We start from the raw sequence: 12,032 nt of genomic DNA on the forward strand, positions 1-12,032 counted from the left end.
CCATGGGTTGCCCGACACGCTAGTGTCCGATAACGGTCCACAATTCACGGCAACCCAATTTGAAGAATACTTGGCAGAGGAGGGCATCCGACATGCCCTCTCGGCGCCTTTCCACCCTGCGACGAATGGCCTTGCAGAGCGTTCCGTCCGGAGCGCTAAAGAGGCATTGTCCAGACTTAAGCCAGGCGACTGGCAAACAAAAATCGATGTTTTCCTGGCAGTCCAACACAGAACCCCCTGTGTCACAACCGGCAGAAGCCCAGCCGAATTGTTAATGGGCCGAAAGCTCAGGTGCCCCCTAGACCGTCTACATCCAAACTATACGCCGGAGGGTTACAAGGGGGAAATAGGAAAAACAAGAGAAATGGACAGAGGCGACCGAGTGTGGGCACACAACTATGGTGAAGGCCCAACCTGGATAGCAGGACAAATCCTAAACAGAACAGGTCCCAAATCATACTTAGTAGAATTAAGGGACGGCCGAGTATGGAGGCGCCACATAGACCAAATACGAAAACGCATAGCTGAATCAATAGAAACGGGCCCTGACTACGCAATGTTTGATTCCACAGCCGACTCAAACCCGGAGAACTCGCAGGACTTAGCTGAAATTCCGGAGGTCCAGCGACGCCCACAGGTTCCAGTAGAAAACAGCAGGGACGACTCTGCTAATAATCCAGGGCCGGATGGCCTAGAGAAAGAGCTGAGAGGAGCAAACAGCCCCTCCGGTCAGCTCGACCCACTCCCAGGGAATGTACTGCGCAGGTCCGAAAGAGTCAGGAGACGCCCAGTCTATTTGCGTGATTACGTTGAAAAATAATATGTAAATATCATGTAAATATGGGTAAAGTGTTTTCTGGGGGGAAGGAGTGTAATGTATCTTTAAATGGTTTTGGCGGGAAACAAGCACGTTGCGGATTGGTTAAAGCCGCCGGTAGAACTGTATATAAGGAGAGGTTTTTCCCCAGCCTGTTTGCTGGGTTCACCATATATTAAAGAGCTGTTGTCACTACCCTGGTCTCCAGCCTCGTTACTTCCCGAACTTAACAAGTAATGTGACAAACAGCTTCAAGGATGTGGTTGCAAGTTTAGGAATTAGTCATAAATACCACAAGAGGAAAAAACAGAGAGAAAGAGGCAGAATCCAAGTCAACATAGGACTCTAGAAACCTCAGCCAAGCCACCAGTCCCTTTACTGTGACAAGTAGAATCTTTTTTTATTTTTTATTTTGTCACAACAGTATACACAAACATCAACATAAACAACACATCATATAAACATATATATAAGCAAAAGTATGCAACAACTATATTAATTTGATATAATGAAAGGGAACAATAGGACAGGAACGGTAGGCACTTTTGTGCTCTTATGCACGCCCCTTATAGTCCTCTTAGGAATGGGGTGAGGTCAATAGTAGACAGTTTTTGGTTGAAATTTTTGGGATTTTGAGAAGAGACCACAAAAGAACGTGTTTAATTACTTCTCTGGGGAATATAAACCAGAAAGGGGGGTGGGTGGGGTGGGGATATGATAGTCTCAGAAAGAAGAGAAAAAGTGAGCTGAGAAGCAAAAATCACAGCAGGAGGATGCAGAGGAAACCCCAGAAGAAGAAAGAAAAGGAGACTCGGCCCAGAAAAGGCAGCCAAGGGAACCTCCCAGGCAAGGAAAGAAAACCCTTCTGGCTATCGGAAAAACTGACAATGGGTGCAAACTAGAAAGTGCAGTGAAAAGTCGGGGTTAGAAAAAGGTTGAATGAGAGGAAGGAAAGAAATGCTGCTAAGGGGAAGATCATCTTGCCTCGACTAGTTGTAGGCAAAATTCAGATCGATGAAAACTGCCGAAAATTGAGTCTGTGTAGCCTCAAGGATCCCGTCTCTTGTCCTCTCTGCCGCCAGATTAGAAGTCTTCCAATCCTCTCAACAAGTGTCAGTGAAGCAAAATTAGGGGTCAAAATTTACCAAATCAGAAACCTCTTGAACCTGCCAGTGCAAAGAATGATATCACGTGCCCAGTTTCACCGCCTTTAAGAAATTGACCCTGGAAGAGGGATTTCCTTGCAATTGGAGCTTGTTATCCAGTCCAGAGTTTGTTTGTTTTTAACTGCTTTTCTCATTCCTATGCCATCCATATTTCTTCTGTGACAATGTGTCTCCCTGCATGTTATATTTGGCTCTTTTTGGCCACCTCCTTTTTTTTCTTTTTTTGAAAAAAATGCTTTCCCGAGCAATTCTTTTTTTTCTGATTGCTAACTGCGTTTCTAACTATTTTCTTTCCCAACTATTTTTCTGCACACGATGCCCCCCTGTGCCCCATTTTGGGCCTGGACAGCCTCCTGCAGCAACCTGGCAGCCAAAATGGGGCACATGAGGGTACGCCTCATTTTGGCTAGTAGAGGCACCACAGGCCAGTCCTTTGCAATTTGCAGGTTGGCCCCATAGGCTAGATCCGGCCCGCGGGCCTTGAGTTTGATACCCCTGAACTAGATAGTTTGAAGCACTGGAGACAGGGCGTTTTTTAGAATTTTCATTGACACTGTTGGTCTTTCCAACACTTACACTGTACACTGTATATGCCAACAGCCTGTAGAGATTCTCAGTCATTCAGGTCATGGTTGTCCCAAAGGTGCTTTTTCAGGCGGCAACTGGACTTTCTGGTTTTTCTTTGAAGGAATTTCACAGAAGCTTCTTCAGCTTTTATTATTATATTTTATTATTATATTCTTCAGCTGCTATTATTATTATTATTATTATTATTATTATTATTATTATTATTATTATTATTATTATTATTATTATTATTATTATTATTATTATTATTATCTCTGACAGGATAGTGGGGAATGGATTCCTTACAGACAGCTGGTAATCTGTATCCTTTTAAAGGGTGGTTGCAGCACTTGAAGATTTATCTGTGTCCTCAGGGTCACCTGAGTAGTGCTCCTGGTTCCTGTGGTCTGCAATTTTTCTCTGGAAATCCATTCCTACTCCCACGCCATTCAAAGGGTGTTCATCCCAAACTGTACAGCTGAAAATCTGTAGAGATTCTCAGTCATCCAGATCATGGTTGTCCCAAAGGTGCTTTTTCAGGCAGCAACTGGACTTTCTTGTTTTTTCTTTTGAAGACGTTTTGCTTCTCATCCAAGAAGCTTCTTCAGCTCTGACTGGATAGTGGGGAATGGAAGGGTTTATATTCCAACAGTGTATATGCCAATAGTTTCTTCAGTACCAAACTGGAAGTGTCAAGCTTGTATATTAATTGTGCTGCTATTCCATTAGTAAGCCTGAAGTTTACAGTGTAAATTTCTGGAGGCAATTATTGAACGCCTGGTTAATAATGCAAATATCCCAGATGTTGTTGGAACTGTTTCTTTGCACTTTTATAGAATAGAATAGAATAGAATAGAATTTTATTGGCCAAGTGTGATTGGACACACAAGGAATTTGTCTTGGTGCATATGCTCTCAGTGTACATAAAAGAAAAGATACGTTCATCAAGGTACAACATTTACAACACAATTGATGATCAATATATCAATATAAATCATAAGGATTGCCAGCAACAAGTTATAGTCATACAGTCCTAAGTGGAAAGAGATTGGTGATGGGAACTATGAAACGATTAATAGTAGTGCAGATTCAGTAAATAGTCTGACAGTGTTGAGGGAATTATTTGTTTAGCAGAGTGATGGCCTTTGGGAAAAAACTGTTCTTGTGTCTAGTTGTTCTGGTGTGCAGTGCTCTATAGCGTCGATTTGAGGGTAGGAGTTGAAACAGTTTATGTCCAGGATGCGAGGGATCTGCAAATATTTTCACGGCCCTCTTCTTGATTCGTGCAGTATACAGGTCCTCAATGGAAGGCAGGTTGGTAGCAATTATTTTTTCTGCAGTTCTAATTATCCTCTGAAGTCTGTGTTTTTCTTGTTGGGTTGCAGAACCGAACCAGACAGTTATAGAGGTGCAAATGACAGACTCAATAATTCCTCTGTAGAATTGGATCAGCAGCTCCTTGGGCAGTTTGAGCTTACTGAGTTGGCAGAAAGAACATTCTTTGTTGTCCTTTTTAATGATGTTTTGATGTTAGCTGTCCATTTGAGATCTTGCGATATGATAGAACCCAGAAATTTGAAGGTTTCTACTGTTGATACTGTGTTGTCAAGTATTGTGAGAGGTGGAAGTATGGAAGGGTTTTTCCTAAAGTCTACCACCATTTCTACGGTTTTGAGTGTGTTCAGTTCCAGATTGTTTTGGTTGCACCACAAGGCTAGTCGTTCGACCTCTCGTCTATATGCGGATTCGTCATTGTCTCGAATGAGACCAATCACTGTTGTGTCATCTGCGAACTTCAGTAGCTTAACAAATGGATCATTGGAGATGCAGTCATTGGTATACAGAGAGAAGAGAAGTGGGGAGAGCACACAGCCTTGGGGGGGCCCTGTGCTAATTGTACAGGTATTTGGTGTGATCTTGCTTAGCTTCACCTGCTGCTTCCTGTTTATTAGGAAGCTTGTGATCCACTTACAAGTCTGTTCCGTACCTGTAGCTGGTTTAGCTTAGTTAGAAGAATGTCTGGAATGATGGTATTGAATGCTGAACTAAAGTCTACAAAAAGGACCCTTGCATAGGTCTTTGGAGACTCAAGATGTTGTAGGATGTAGTGCAGAGCCATATTAACAGCATCATCTGTTGATCTATTTGCTCGGTATGCAAATTGCAAGGGGTCTAAGAGCGGATTCGTGATGGTTTTCAGGTAGGAAAGCACTAGCCTTTCAAAGGTTTTCATGACTACAGATGTTAGAGCAACTGGTCTGTAGTCATTCAGTTCCTTGATGGTGGGCTTCTTCGGCACTGGGATGATGGTAGAGCGTTTGAAGCAAGAAGGAACATAGCACATCTCTAGTGATTTATTGAAAATATGGGTGAAGATGGGGGCCAATTGGTCAGCACAGACTTTTAAGCAAGAAGGAGTTATCTTGTCTGGGCCTGGAGCTTTTCCTGGCTTTTGTCTGTGAAATAGGTCCTGCACTTCCTTATTCAGGGCATAGCTTGGCAAAGGAAAAGAAAATACTTTTGGGTATGATGCAATCCACTCAGGCTTGGACACACAGAAGATTATTGTCTGGGGAAGACGGGAAAAGTGCCAGTTCCATAATACATTTTTATTAAAACAACATATTCTTCAGGAAGCAGCCTACTCAGTCATTGATCACTTTCAGGGATGTAAACAGTAGTTTGTCTTTGCAGTACTTTTTGTGCTTTACGGCCCCTTATCATTTTTTTACAGTATTTTTAGAATAGAATAGGATAGAATTTTTTATTGGCCAAGTGTGATTGGACAGACAAGGAATTTGTCTTGGTGCATACGCTCTCAGTGTACATAAAAGAAAAGATACCTTCATCAGGAATCATAAGGCACAACACTTCATGATAGTCATAGGGTACAAATTTAACACTTAATGATATAACACTTAATGATAGTCATAGGCTACAAATAAGCCATCAGGAAACAATCATTATTGTTCATAATGTTCACATAATCAACAATAATGACTGCATTTTAACAGGTTTTACATTTTCGGCCGGGGAGCATCCTGCCTGCCTTTTGGCCGAAGTGAGGAGTCAGAGGGAAGAAACCTAGGGGGCATTGAACCTACCAGATCAGGGGTCTCCAACCTTGGCAACCTTAAGCCTGGTGGACTTCAACTCCCAGAATTCCCCTGCCAGCAAAGCTAAGTAGTGCAAAGCTGGCTGGGGGATTCTGGGAGTTGAAGTCCGCCAGGCTTAAAGTTGCCAAGGTTGGAGACCCCTGCCTGCATCAGAGTGTTTTAAACTCACCGCAGGATTGTCAATGCTTGAAGTACCAGCTCTCACCAGTAGGGGCCTCGCGCACCGTTCCCCTCTCTTCTGTATTCGGTCCAGCAGCAAAGCGAAAAGGAGGCTTCCCGCGCCCGACCTTCGCAGCTCCGGCGGCTTTGAATGCGATCGCTTTTGTTTCCCTCTAATAGATGCTTATAGAACCGTTTAAGTAGATCGTTCGTGCCCGGCAGCCCCAAAGGCAGAGAGAGCAGGAAAGCCGCCGGGCTACTGAGACCGGGTGTGCGTGTGAAAAGAACCGCAATCAAAATGTAAGAAACCAAAATGGCACAGGGGAGATCGGCGAGAAGAACGATGCCGCAGCGCTGAAAAGAAAAGAAAAAAAAGGGAGCAAGGTACCATAGTCCACCCCCCTCCCCATCCAAGGCTGAGAGACTCTCCGCAAGGCTCGGGTTAAGAGCTGAGCCGCGCGGGCGGGCGGGCGGGCGGGCGGGAAGGCTGGGGATGGAGGCGGCCGAACGCGCTGCGTGGACCGGGCATGGCTTCAGGGGAGGGAGGGGTGGGAAGGTTTTTTTATCCCGAGGAAAGCTTTTTGGTGCGGGATCTCGAAGGGGGCGGGGCCTCCGTCCCCAATTAAGGGTGGGAGGGGGGCGATCGCGGGCCTTTCCCCCCCACCCCGGATCTGGAATCTTTTCTATAAATGGAGCGATTTGGCTTCTTTGTTCCAAAAAAGAAAAGGGGTGGTGGTGGTGTGCGGGAGGTTTACGGAAAGTCTTTTCTCTCCCTCCCCCTGATGGGAAAGCGATGAGGTAATCTTTTGGGACCGCCGTTTCCATGCCTGATCGAGTTAAGCAATCCTGCTGAGAAAGCTGGGGGGGGGGGGGGGGAATCGTTTTTTTCCCAAGCTGCGCCTCTTTCCGTCTTCCCTCCGACGCGGCTTCTCGTCCTGCTGTAAACGGAATTGGCGTTCCGGGGCTCCGGCACAGGTGCTAGAGGAAACGGGGTTGGGGGGGGGGGATCCGCCCGGGGAAGATCGTAGCCAATGCTTCGCCAGGGATCCTTTCCAGGCTTGGATCGGAGGTGTTTCCAGATGTAGAGCCAGCAGCGGCCCTGGCCCGGCAAAGGGGGAGGTGGTCCTAGAGATCCGTTGTCGGGGCAGAGATTTAGGGAGGAGGCGACTGGTTGGATTAAGAGCTATTTACATAAGGGTTAGCAGGAGAAAGGGCTTAGAGGCAGGATGCAAGCTTGACATTCTGTCTGATTTTTTTTTTTTACTGCCTTTCTGGGGGCATGGGATCTTTCCTTAAATCTGGATGGTTACCTAAGGATATCTTGTGAGGTGAGTGAGCTGGTATCTTCAAGTGGTGCAAATGCATCTAATGATTCCTTCTCCTGGGTGGGAAAGGTTGCTTTGGGCAGTTCACTGAGCACAGGAGTCTCTTGTCTATGGGGATTCTTCAGTCATCCAGGTCATGGTTGTCCCAAAGGTGCTTTTTTTTCAAGAGGCAGCTGGGCCATCTTGGTTTCCAGAATGCCCAGTTGCCTCTTGAAAAAGCACCTTTGAGACAGGAGTCTCTTGCATTGCTTCCGAGTGGCCAAGACACATGGTTGCTCACTGATAGTCAGGTTTCTTTTTTATTGCTCACTGTTAGTAAGATTTTTTTTTTTAAAAAAAGGAAGTAGAAGTCTTGATCCTCCCTCCAATTCGTTGTAGTTTTCTCATGAAAATAAGGTTTAGTAACATGGCACCAGGCTTGAAGGTTTTTTTGATATCTGCAGCATGTACTGTGATCTTGACAAGCTTGGGAGGGCAGAGATTTGAACCTGGGTCTCCTATAGCCTTTGTTAATTTGTCTCTTTAGCTCGGCATTTTGTAGCCCCAGTGTGCCCTCCCACTTTCTGGAGAGCTTAAATGAACTCTCTGCTAAAAGGTTTCACTTTATGAGCAAGAGATGGCTGCTGATAGTTATCGTTGCATTTTAACTATTTTAATTCCTCAAGGTGCTCTGGCAGTCTGCCTGATTTTTAATTCAGGGTTGCAGCTTTTCCTGATGAAAAGGAAGGTATTCGGGCAGATGGTTTAGGTTTCCATGATGGCTGTGATTGTCACTGATCTTCAGTGGGTATTCCCCCATTTCTAATCTAATCTTTGGTATTTAGGGCAGATTTTGGTAAGCAAAGAAGCTTTTTGACAGTAAAAGCTTCTTTTAAAAGCTTTTGTAAAGCAGAGTTGTGTATAATGTAACCAGTCATCCATGGCACATGAAACTTTTTTAATGACAAAATGACAGCACCTCAGTAGAGACAGACCTGGTTGGTATTTGAATGGGAGACCAGTGGAGAAAGCCATGATTGTAAGATAAATGGAGAAGCTGAAAAAACTGTCCCTGGAAGAAGATAATAAAAGTTTCCTAGATATGCCTATGAAAAAGGGAGAACTGAAACTGCCAAGGCTGGAAACTAAGAATCAGAGATCAGACCAGATCATGATTCAAAACAGCTTCAGTTGCAACAATACACGAGCACACAATAGATTTAAGCTTAATGTTAACCGCTCCAATCTTGATTGCAGAAAATATGACTTCAGTAACAGAGTTGTTAATGCTTGGAATACACTACCTGACTCTGTGGTCTCTTCCCAAAATCTCAAAAGCTTCAACCAAAAACTATCTACCATTGACCTCACCCCATTCCTAAGAGGTGTGTAAGGGGTGTGCATAAGAGCACAAAAGTGCCTACTGTTCCTGTCCTATTGTTTTCCTTCGTTATATCCAATTAATATAGTTATTACAACTCATACTCATATATATGCTTATATATTGCATAATTATTTCATGCTTATGCTTATATATACTGTGTGACAAAAATAAATAAATAAAAATAAAATAAAGGATGCAACTCCCCTCCATATCTAGATTTAAAAAAAAAACACCAGCAAGAATTTCATTATTATGTAAAAATAGAAGAAGGAGAGGCAAGATTTGGCAAGAGAGGCAGCATGGATTGCTAGGTTCTGCAGTAGCCGATTATCTTTCTACTAAGCATGTCTTGTGTTAGTAATAAAAGACACTTTCTACCCAAGCCTTAACTTCGACTCCTCTACTACTAGTTCTAGAGTGCTGCTTAAGTTTCTAGAAGAGAGAGAATTATTACTGTGCCCTGAGTGTCCTACCAGCTTGACTCATAGGGAATTATCTGATTACTTGTGAGTCCTAGGCAAATAAGCTGCCATTCTTGCAACAGTGGAGAGAAAGACAAACACTAGCAATTTTCTCTCTCATTCCTTCATTTAAACTAAGCTTCTTTCTGAGTAAAGGATTAAGCTTAAAGAACTGTGTCTTTTAGCCTTAAAGTTTCACAGACGCTTGAAGGGCATAAAAATATTCTACATTTGAAGGACTAAAATACAGATATTGTTTTTTTCAGGCGTTTGCACCAACCGAACCGGGATAAATAAAATCTGAATTAATGGTTAAACACACACATAGGTCTGCTGCCATCCATCAAGGCCTTTGTAAGAATGGCAGTTACAACACAAGGCTCTATTTGTATTTTTGTACAGGTAGTCCTTGCCTTACAACTTCATTTAGTGACCATTCAAAGTTACAATGGCACTGAAAAAAAGTGACTTATGATCGTTTTTCACACTTACGACTGTTGCAGCATCCCCATGGTCATGTGATCAAAATTCAGACGGTTGATAACTGTCTCACATTTATGACAGTTGTAGTCTCCCAGGGTCATGTGATCCCCTTTTGCAACTTTCTGACAAGCCAAGTCAATGGGGAGGCCAGATTCACTTAACAGCCGTGTTACTAACTTAACAACTGCAGTGATTCACTTAACAAATGTGGCAAGAAAAGTCATGAAATGGGGCAAAACTCACTTAATAAACTTCTCACTAAGCAACATAAACTTTGGGCTCAATTGTGGTTGTAAGTCGAGGACTATAGTACCTATATATGCATGGGTCTATATACTACAGTATGGTTTTCCCTTTCCCCAAAACAGATGTATTTGTTTCTAATTACCATATTTTTCAGAGTATAAGATGCACCTTTTTCCCCCAAAAAAGAGGGTGAAAATCTGGGTGGTCTTATACTTGGAATGTAGCCCCACCCAGCTTCTGAAACTGAGGTTTCAGAGGCTGAAAAAAGCATCAGAAAGGGAGCTTCAGAAAAAAATTCTCCACACAGAACTTCAGAAAAGAAGCCCCCAAACAGAGCTTCAGAGGCTTTTTTTCTGAAGCTGTTTCAGAGGCTTTCAGAGGCATTTTTTTTTCTGAACTGAAGTTTCAGAGGCAGAAAAAAAGCAAGGCACTGAGCTCACAACCAAGGAACCTGATACTAAAATTCACCTCTGGAACAGCTGATTGGGGGAATTCCAGGAGGTGGATCCACCTGCCAATCAGCTTTTTTCTTATTTTTCTCCCCAAAAACTAAGGTGCGTCTTATACTCCAAAAAATACAGTAATAATAATAATGCAACTTACTAAAATATTATATTTATAATAAATACAATCTAGTTCCATTCTCTGGTTTTTCTTCAGACCTTAAAATTTTTTTACAAAACATACGACACCGTATTTTGACTAATTATATAAAAAGATATAAATTTGTGTATTTCAGGGTTAATTCTACTAGGAACCCATAGGCATAGCCACTTATAGTCAAGTTCTGTATTTTCATAGGAATAATGAGGGGAAGCAAGCAATCTTTTTTTTTAATATTCTTAAAAATTGGTGTGAGCCAATGTAGATTTCAATTAATTAAAAGAGGATGAAAATAAGTCCACATAATGATTGATCAACAACTTATTAATTCAATGGCCAGAATCCTTTTAAAATGCATTGTGAGTTTTTTGTTTTGTTTTTCGTTTTGGTACAATGCATGAGTTCTACCAATTTGCTTGATAGTGGGGTTACCGAGTTGATTTTGTATTTTTTCTGCAAAAATATCCTCTGAGTGTTTAAGGATTATTACCTTCTGGAAATCTAAGGTGATTTCCTTTTGAACAAGTAGATAAAGAAAAAAAATGTTATTTTTAACTTTTGTTAAAGCATTTATTTAAAAGCAAGAGATCTGAGCAAAAAGCTTTTCCCCAAAGGCTTAACATTAATTATGTATCAGATTTGGCTTTGTATTAAATTTATTCCAAATAGAAGTCTTCATGATAAATATATCTTTATAGTGTATTATGTTAACAGTGCTGTAACAAATGTACAATTGGGAAGAACTTGGCGTACTCGGCTTAGACGGAATAGCTAATAAACCATGGCTTGGTGCAGTGTGTTACAGGACAGGTTTTAGACTTATGTACAAGTTTCTTTTGCATGGAATCAGAAATGTTCTTTTATATCCTAAATGTGCAGTCTGCAATTGGCTTCCATTAACCACTTGCAAACCATCATATGGCGTCTGTCCTATGCAAAATAAAAATAAATACCGTAGCACAGAAAAGACTGCAGAAACTTTAAAGTTTGAGTTAAATGGGGCAAGAAAAAAATCAATGATGAATAAACAAGATAACAAGGCAAAGCATAGGATCAAGTACCAGTACAGAGCAGCAAAACAATTACCGTATACAGTTAGAGTATGGGACATGGAAACTCTAGTCACAGGCACAATTAATTGTAGCGGCCAAGCTTGGAAGAAAAAAAGGAATAGGGGTGACATGATAGCAGTAGTCCAGTATTTGAGGGGCTGTTACAAAGAAGAGGGGGCAACTTATTTTCCAAAGCACCTGAAGACAAAACAAGAAACAACAGATGGAAACTAATCAAGGAGAGAAGCAACCTGGAATTAAGGAGGAACTTCCTAACAGTGAGGACAATTAAGCAGTGGAACAGCTTTGCCTTCAGAAGTTGTGGGTGCTTCATCACTGGAGGTTGTTAAGAAGAGACCGGACAGCCACCTGTCTGAAATAGCCTGCTTAGCAGGGGGTTGGACTAGAAAACATCCAGGGTCCCTTCCAGCTCTGTTCCGATTGATTGGTTGAATATGGGGATGCTGCCACAAGGTAGAGTTTAAAAGTGAAATCTTTCACCAGAGGATATCTGCTGTAGATTTTGCTAGAGTGATGTAGTGACAGAAGAAACAAGACAAACTAAGACTTGAGATGTTTCCCAGTCGGTTGATTGCTTAAGTTTCCGTTGTGAATAAGTATGTATGGAATGCATGTGGCTTACAGTAACTGACTATCCAGACATACTTTGTCTT

At 42.3% G+C, this 12,032-nt stretch overlaps 1 protein-coding gene across 5 annotated transcripts in view; it reads left to right on the top strand.

The window, feature by feature from the left end:
• Positions 1–5,893: 5,893 nt before the first annotated feature.
• Positions 5,894–12,032, top strand: part of B4GALNT1 (beta-1,4-N-acetyl-galactosaminyltransferase 1) — a 68,463-nt gene continuing 62,324 nt past the window's right edge. For 2 of the 5 annotated variants that reach the window (XM_058168174.1, XM_058168172.1), the window contains exon 1: positions 5,894–6,209. The gene's annotated coding sequence lies outside the window, so the exon portion shown is untranslated. Of the gene's footprint in view, positions 6,210–6,731; positions 6,801–6,976; positions 7,154–12,032 lie in introns of those variants that run through there. The other 3 variants (XM_058168175.1, XM_058168176.1, XM_058168173.1) reach the window with 3 other exon arrangements.

The sequence above is a fragment of the Ahaetulla prasina genome, chromosome 2 (genome assembly GCF_028640845.1).
Source record: "Ahaetulla prasina isolate Xishuangbanna chromosome 2, ASM2864084v1, whole genome shotgun sequence".
In the NCBI taxonomy this organism is placed as follows: domain Eukaryota; kingdom Metazoa; phylum Chordata; class Lepidosauria; order Squamata; family Colubridae; genus Ahaetulla; species Ahaetulla prasina.